Below are 8,255 nucleotides of genomic sequence, written 5' to 3' on the forward strand. Positions count from 1 at the left end.
CCTCCTGAACTTTGATATATGTTTCCGAATATTCCACAGATATGGATGTCCAGGGTGTAATTCTCAAGTAGAAACAGTGTGACAAAAATCGATGGCGTGCCTGTGCTTTTTGAATTATAGATATAATCCATCTAACGGGCTTCTATAGAATTTCCAATCAAAGCTCACTCTCAAGCCATAGACCGACCCCACCACACAAACAAACATACACACACACACAAATACATACACATATGCACACACACACACACACACAAACACGCGCACACTCATGTATGTATAATCTCTCTCTCTCTCTCTCTCTCTCTCTAACATGGTAACATGTAACAATATTGACCGAGGTTACCATGGTCTTTTCCGTAGGCTTTTCTTCCCACGGATAAACCTTATCTGCTCCCCCCTTTACACTTTACATCATGACACTGTGATACACGATCCCTATTGATTGTTTTTCTCTTTAGTTTCTTTTCCTATTTTTTCTTCTTTCCTCAAAAAAGAAAAGCTCTACTTTGTAATCTGTCCCGTCTGTGTGCAGCCCTGTGTGGCTAATAAAGAAACATATCTATCTATCTATCTATCTATCTATCTATCTTTTTTTTCCCTCTTCCCCTTTTTTCCCCTTTTTTCTTCTTTTTTCATTTCTCTTTTCTTTTGTTCCTTTTCCTTTTCTTTTTTTTATTTTAATTTTTTAATTTTTTATTTTATTTATTTATTTTTTTTGGTTCTTTTCTTCCTTTTTACGATCCCTCTTGATCGAAAACCTACGCCACCCCTTTTTTTTTCTCTTTTGTTTTTTTTTGTTTTTTCATCCCCCAAAAGAAAAGCTCTACCTTGTAACTTGTCCCATCTGTGTGCAGCCCTGTGTAGCCAATAAAGAAACTTATCTATCTTCTATCTATCTATCTATCTATCTATCTATCTATCTATCTATCTATCTATCTATCTATCTATCTATCTATCTATCTATCTATCTATCTATCTATCCACACACACACACAGACACACACACACATATACACACACATGTATCACCTTGTTGCTATGTTTGCAACATAATTTTGGTCATCATCAATTTATCTGGTGCACTAATACTTAGCAACAGGACCTCCGTAATGCTATGATGGACCGTGAAGTCTGGCGTAACATAGTAAATTTCATTGTCTCGACCACGGTCGAACAATGATGATGATGAATACTTCAGCGTATGAATGACCCAATTTCCAAAAGTCTCCCTTAGAATGTAACGTAACAAAACAAAACACCGCAAGGAATTTTGTTCATCACATCATTATTAATTCTGTCATCTATTGGTCTACATAATTTATTGATACAGTATTTTCAAGGGATATCGTTACTAGAAATGATGGACGAATGTCTTGCCGATTTTTTTTACATTTTGAGTTAAAATCTCACGAGGGAAATCTCTTCTGTTAATATTTCTCTCCTAGTTGAAAATAATGGAACGTTGTGTTGTTGGTTTGTAACATAGACAGAAAACGATAGATTTAGGTGAACTGTAACGTCCATTACTATGTGTGTATGTATGTATGTATGTATGTATGTATGTATGTATGTATGTATGTATGTATATATGTATGTATGTATGTATGTATGTATGTATGTATGTATGTATGTATGTATGTGTATATGTGTGTATGTATGTATGCATACGTGCAAATTTGTATGTTTCGTTTTATGATGGTACACACATATACTCTTTTACTTGTTTCAGTCATTTGACTGCGGCCATGCTGGAGCACCGCCTTTAGTCGAGCAAATCGACCCCGGGACTTATTCTTTGTAAGCCCAGTACTTATTCTATCGGTCTCTTTTTGCCGAACCGCTAAGTGACGGGGACGTAAACACACCAGCATCGGTTGTCAAGCAATGCTAGGGGGACAAGCACAGACACACAAACACACACACACATATATATATACATATATACGACAGGCTTCTTTCATATATATATCAACAATATTAATATCTATATAAATAATCGCTTCTGAATATTTTGCTGCTAATTAGTACTTTTCACACTGAGGCTATCCGCATTTTGGCGCTAAGTAATCCAGGAGGCCAGCAGATTTCAACGTGGGGCGTTGGGAAGGAGTTTCAAAGGATTTGTTGGGTATTTGTTGAGAGATGGAATATGGAAGATATGAGAATCTTTAAGGATCACTACAATTGTTTCGATCCATCTAGCGTCGATCCCACGCAGGTGGGATTCTAAACATCTGGTTTAGGTGTATCCATCAGTGTAGATGTGTCTCCTCAGATGATTTCAGTAGGTATCTCGTTAAAATAAACACTGTTTCGCAAGATTTCTTCTTGGTCTTCGTATATAGAAGTGGTAAATTAAGGTATACAGCTTCATTCTTATAACAAATATCAGATGCAGATCCATAACAAATATCAGATGCGAAAAGAAACAAATAGACAATACCGCAAAGATTGTATTAGATATAACCTTTAGTTGATATGGATGTACAAAAGTCCACACAAACTAATACTTTTTTTCGCCGTATTGTGTATTTGATTCTTTCATGCATGTATGTGTACACGATGTCATCGATTCCAGTAGTTTTAAAGTCGGGTACTGCTTTTAAGTATGTATGTATTTATATGTGTATATGTATGTATGTATGTATGTATGTAGTATGTATGTATTATGTATGTATGTATGTATGTACATAGTACGTACGTACGTACCTACCTACCTACCTACCTACCTACCTGTGTATCTATCTATCTATCTATCTATCTATCTATCTATCTATCTATCTATCTATCTATCTATCTATCTATCTATCTATCTATCTATCTATCTATCTATCTATCTATCTATCTATCTATGTCGTAGAGTGGGCTCGAATATGTACCCATCTGGTTGTACATCGAACTTCCTTATTATACAGCTAAATGTAAAAAAGCAGCTTAGCTATCCAATATTTAGCCAAATAATAATGAAGAAAATTTTATGAAATTATATGGTAACGAATTGAAATTTCAACTTTGGTTTTCAAGAAAATTCCTATATAAATTTTAAGCAGTTTTAATTGTTTAATTATACTTTATGTTAATTAGATGTTATTAAAAACACTCTGCAAATCCTGTTATTTGGTTTCCATTCCTGAATGTATGGATTTCCAAAACTTGAAAGCTAATGAACATCGCAGATTCTTAGGATCAAAGATTTATATTTGAGCCTCTCTTTAAATCATCGATGTTGCGTCTAGGTGGTTGCGAAGCGAACTTGAACTTTCAGCTACAATGCACCAAATCTGCGTTGTTAGGAGGTCAATAACCATATGAATTCTCAGGTGTATCTTTATTTTTGCTCCTCTGTTTGTGACGAAATATTACGTTACTAAGGGTTTTACTAGTCAGTGGAGGAGAGACAATACGGTCGCTCAGTCTACTAGAAAGCAATTCTTCCTTACATAGCATCCTACGTTTTTAAACAATAGCACACTGAAAAACATCTTTCTAGATAAAACCACGTACGCACGCACGCGCACACGTACACACATATCATTTTCTCTCTCTGTCTCTCTGAAAATTAGGTAATTAGACTCAAATAATTGCCTTGCCCTGTCTGTGTTTTAAACATTATCATACAATAAACAATTGTAAGATGAAATAAATTGGTTTGCCACGAGGAAAAGAAAACTTGTGACGTTTTAGGCAGTTCCATTTCTGAAATGTTAAACATTTTCTTTTATCACGGAAATCAATTTAATCCCCTTTTGAACTGTTTATGACCACTAATTGCTAATACAAACCATAACTAGTTTCTTCAGTTCCTGCAATTTATTTTATTCTCCAACTATAGCATCATTTTAATTGAACGAATGACTTGCATGAGACAATCGTTATTATCAGCTTAAAATGTGGCCTGTATGTTATTACTGTTATTGTTGGTTGACTTTCAGTCAACGATGAGTGAGCAAACCTATATGATCATATCAGTCATGTCCATCTCACCTTTTCCCCCCAGACACAGTATATCAAAGGTCACATCATCTCATGAGCTTCTCTTTTCTACGACAGTAGGTGTAGTGTATGAGAGATTCAGCTGCTATTTCTTGTAAATCAACGTTCATGTAGAAGCTTCTCGATGGTTTGTTTGTGGTCAATCAGTTGGGATTGCTGGCAACTCAGCTTTAATGCCTTCATTATAGTCGTCTAGAAAAAATCCTATATTAAGCATGCAATGTCTAAATAAAGTTAAAGGGAGATTAAAATGTAATTGCAAATTAGTAATGCAATGTGGCGTAAACGAATCCAATGATCCATTCTTTGAATGTTAAAAAGAATGATAATTATAAACAGTAGAATAAAATCTGTCGAGGTTTTATTTAAGATTGTCTCTAGGTGTATAATTTTACAGTCTGCAAATCAAAAGAATATATAAGTATATGATAATGAAGGTATTTCTATGATGATTCCTGTGGACGAGATAACTTTAATTATTTCTGAAAATTAGAATTACCCGGAGGAGAAATAAAATAATATTCTTACTAGCCAGTCAAGCGATCAAACAACCAAATTTTACTCAAATCAAAATATAAAACAAGAAATATAAACGCTGACTGAAGACCAAGCTTAATCGTAGTCGAAAAGGTTCGATGTAATACAAAGCTTGAGTTGACAGCTGTTCAAGTTGATAATGTATCACGAGAACATCCTTAAACAAACAAACAAACCGACATTAATAGCAACCACAAGACTATAAAAGCAAAAGAAAACGAAACATAAAACTCAAATCATTGAGAATAGAGTTTCTCAATGCAGGCAGAAATATAGTGATAACGGTCTGTTTGTTATCCAAGAAAAAAAGAGCCAAATTACGATATTGTTTGTCGAACGACCTTCGCCAACTACGGAATCACATCTTTGGCAATGTATAGATTAGAAAAACAATGCAGCACCATTAGAATTTTGCCGAAAGAGTTATTTGCTTGTTTTCATAGTGTTCAGCAGCAATTAAGAGACGAAGAAATATATTCAATCAAACGCTTGTTTCCTTGTTGAGCTAATAAGGTTTTCTAAATAAAATAGTTTGTTAATTAAGGAATAACCTTATACGGTATAGAATAACAGCCTAGGGTTATCTAAAGGTTCTGTTAATCGTGGTGGAGATGGTAATGGTTGCATGGTGTAGAAAAGAGCAGATGGAAAAATATCTATTCAAAGAACTAGTCAAAAGACTCAATGCAGAAGATACTAGCTAAGATAATATATTCAGTGCTGTTGCTTGATAATTTCATCAAGAAAAAACATCAAACGTCTAAATACACCGAATATATAAATAGAACCTGGATAAATATTTAAATGTTGATTTTCTAAATTGATAGAAAATATAGAAAAGGGATATGAGTGTATGTGACGTTTATGCCTCGCTAAAGAATATTTATGATGTAAACGGAAATGCCCCAAACCAAAATTATTTTGCCGAAAGCGCATTCAATGATACCTAGTCCCTGCTAGAATGCGCGGAATATTATTTCTTATATGGAGTTTGAAATTTTTAAGAGTAGAGAAGTGAGATGATTTCATTTCATCTGAGACTCAAACAAGAAAATGCCTCACTCGTAAAATATTAAATAAAAAAAATATTATGAAAAGATTTGCTGGATTACAGCAAACGACAAAGCATTAAAGAGGTGGGAGATATTTTGAGTACTAGGGTCGAATTGCAAGCACACAAGAAACTAGACACGTTTAGGCTGTGAATAATTAATCTTCGATTTAAAAAGTTCATAATTATGAAACTTAAATTAAATTATCAAATATATTTATGTGTGTGTTTACGGGTGTTTCCATGCGTGTGGGTATGCGTGCGTGTAAATATGTGTGTATGTGTGTGTGTACATATGACGTAGTATCAGAACATTCCCAGACTAGTTCTGTAGCGCGCCAACATATGAAAGCACACGGTCGCGAGTGCAGAAAGTGATCTTTATAATGCAGTGTCCTGCGTGAGATCGCTGTGTTTACTTCGGAAGTTGTGAAATTTGTGTTTTTGTGATCATGTGTATGTTAAAGTTTGCGATTTTGTCATGGACAAGAAGTTGGACCAAAGAGCCAAGGTGAAATTTTGCGTTAAACTCGGGAAGCCTGCTACAGAGACATTGAGCACGCTTTGGAAAGCTTACGGCGACGAGGCAATGCATTTCTTTACTACCCACAAAGGGGCTAAACATAGAGGGGACAAACAAGGACAGACGAAGGGATTGAGTCGATTATATCGACCCCAGTGCGAAACTGGTACTTTACTTATCGACCCCGAAAGGATGAAAGGCAAAGTTGACCTCGCGGAATTTGAACTCAGAACGTAACGCAGACGAAATACCGCTAAGCACTTCGCCCGGCGCGCTAACGTGTCTGCCAGCTCGCCGCCTTAGGCAATGGGTTGTATGCAATGTTTCGAGTGACGCGGGCGCTTCAAAAGCGGAAGAACGTTTCAGGGAGATGATAAGCCCCCTGGAAGACCTGTTACGAAAGTCAGCCCCGGAAATGGGGAGAAAAAATTCATCAGTTTGTGCATGAGGATCGTCGGAAGAGAATGAACGACATTGCAAATGTTGTTGGGTCTGTCGTAAGGGCCCGCGCAGGCTATCCTAACGTCTGAATTGAACATGCAGTGTGTCTCTTCCAAGTTTTCCCGCCCCCGCCTTCTAACCACTGAGCAGAAAGAACATCGCGTCGAAGTCTGATAAAATCTCCGTTAGCGTTGCCACTGATGCCCCATCCTTCATGTCGAGGATCATCACCGGTGACGTGGGTTGGGTCTACGGGTACGACCCTGAGACGAAGCAGCAGTCGTCACAATTAAAGAGGCCTTTATCTCCACTACCGAAGAACGCACGACAGAGCCGCAGCTTAACCCTATTTATGCTCATTGTGTTCTTTCCGACATTTGCGGTCTTATGTTTCGAGAATTCGTCCCCCAGCACCAGAACTTCAATCGAGAGTTCTACTGCGACATTTTGAAGCGGTTGAGGGAGCGCGAAAAATTGGATTCTTCAGGACGACAATGCACCCAGTCACTGAGTTCTCCTCACTCGTGAGGTTTTCGTTGAAAACAACATGGTATCACTCTCGCACCTGCCGTATTCGCCACATTTGGCACCTGTAGACTTCTATGTTTTCCCGAAGACGAAAAGGCAGCTCATAGGTTGCCGTTTTAACACAGTTGTCGAGATCCAGGGCGAATCGTAGAAGGTCTTCAACTTACTTACGGAAACCGACTTCCAAAAGTAACGGGAACGATGGGACTTGTGAATTTCTGCGCAAGGTGACTATTTCGAAGGAGAGGAAGTTAAAAATTAGGTAAATAAGTTATTTATATTAAAAATAACTAGCCCGGGAGCTTTTTGATACAACCTCGTATACAAAGAGGCTCCGTTTACGGATAAACTACCACAAAGCCCCCAGACCTAATACTGCTCAGATGGCAATTGATTTCCATTGATTTCACTTGTAAAGGAATACTTGAAATTGTCATAGTTTCTGGTCTCTTTCTACAGCCAGCAGAGATAGATAGATAGACAGAAAGAAACAAAGAACTAAAGGAAGGAGAAGTAATGATTTATAAATGTCAAACCTCGTAAAGTAAATTATATTCTTTCTTATAAATTGAAATTAAATTCATTTCAGTTATTTCTTAGCTTTTATTCCTCTTAAACGGATTATCAAAAAGCAGTTAAAAAAGGGATAAAATTTATGCAACGAACAATATCATTTCTGTAAGAAAAGTAAAACAATTCCACGTACTTGCATCGGCAGTACATATACTAAAATTGGAACGATACAGAGAAGATTAGCATGGCCCCTGCGCAAGGATGACACGCAAATTCGTGAAGCGTTCCATATTTTTCTCCCCCGTCACTTAGCGGTTCGGCAAAAAGAGACCGATAGAAGAAGTACTGGGCTTACAAAAGAATAAGTCCCAGGGTCGATTTGCTCGACTAAAGGCGGTGCTCCAGCATGGCCACAGTCAAATGACTGAAACAAGTAAAAGAGTAAAAGAGTATGCCACTAATAGTATTTTACCTGGCTAAAAAACAACATAGATTCATATAAAGGTGACTTATGGAAAGATGTGACAGTGGTAGCTTCATGCATTTTTTTCTAAACATTTGGATTATAATATCATAGTGGATCGTTCAGTCGGATAAGGCAAGAAAAATCTAAGAGAAAAATGGGTGAAGAAAGTGAAAAATTGATTTGCTGTAATGAATTAAAAA

The 8,255-nt window shown here is 36.8% G+C and overlaps 1 non-coding gene across 1 annotated transcript; it reads left to right on the forward strand.

Moving 5' to 3' along the window:
• Positions 1-7,778: 7,778 nt before the first annotated feature.
• LOC115215951 lies at positions 7,779-7,885 on the forward strand. Its single transcript, XR_003882030.1, has one exon. It is a non-coding gene; the product is annotated as a U6 spliceosomal RNA (small nuclear RNA).
• The last annotated feature ends 370 nt before the right edge of the window (positions 7,886-8,255 follow it).

Source organism: Octopus sinensis, linkage group LG9 (assembly GCF_006345805.1).
Source record: "Octopus sinensis linkage group LG9, ASM634580v1, whole genome shotgun sequence".
NCBI classification, from domain to species: Eukaryota; Metazoa; Mollusca; class Cephalopoda; order Octopoda; family Octopodidae; genus Octopus; species Octopus sinensis.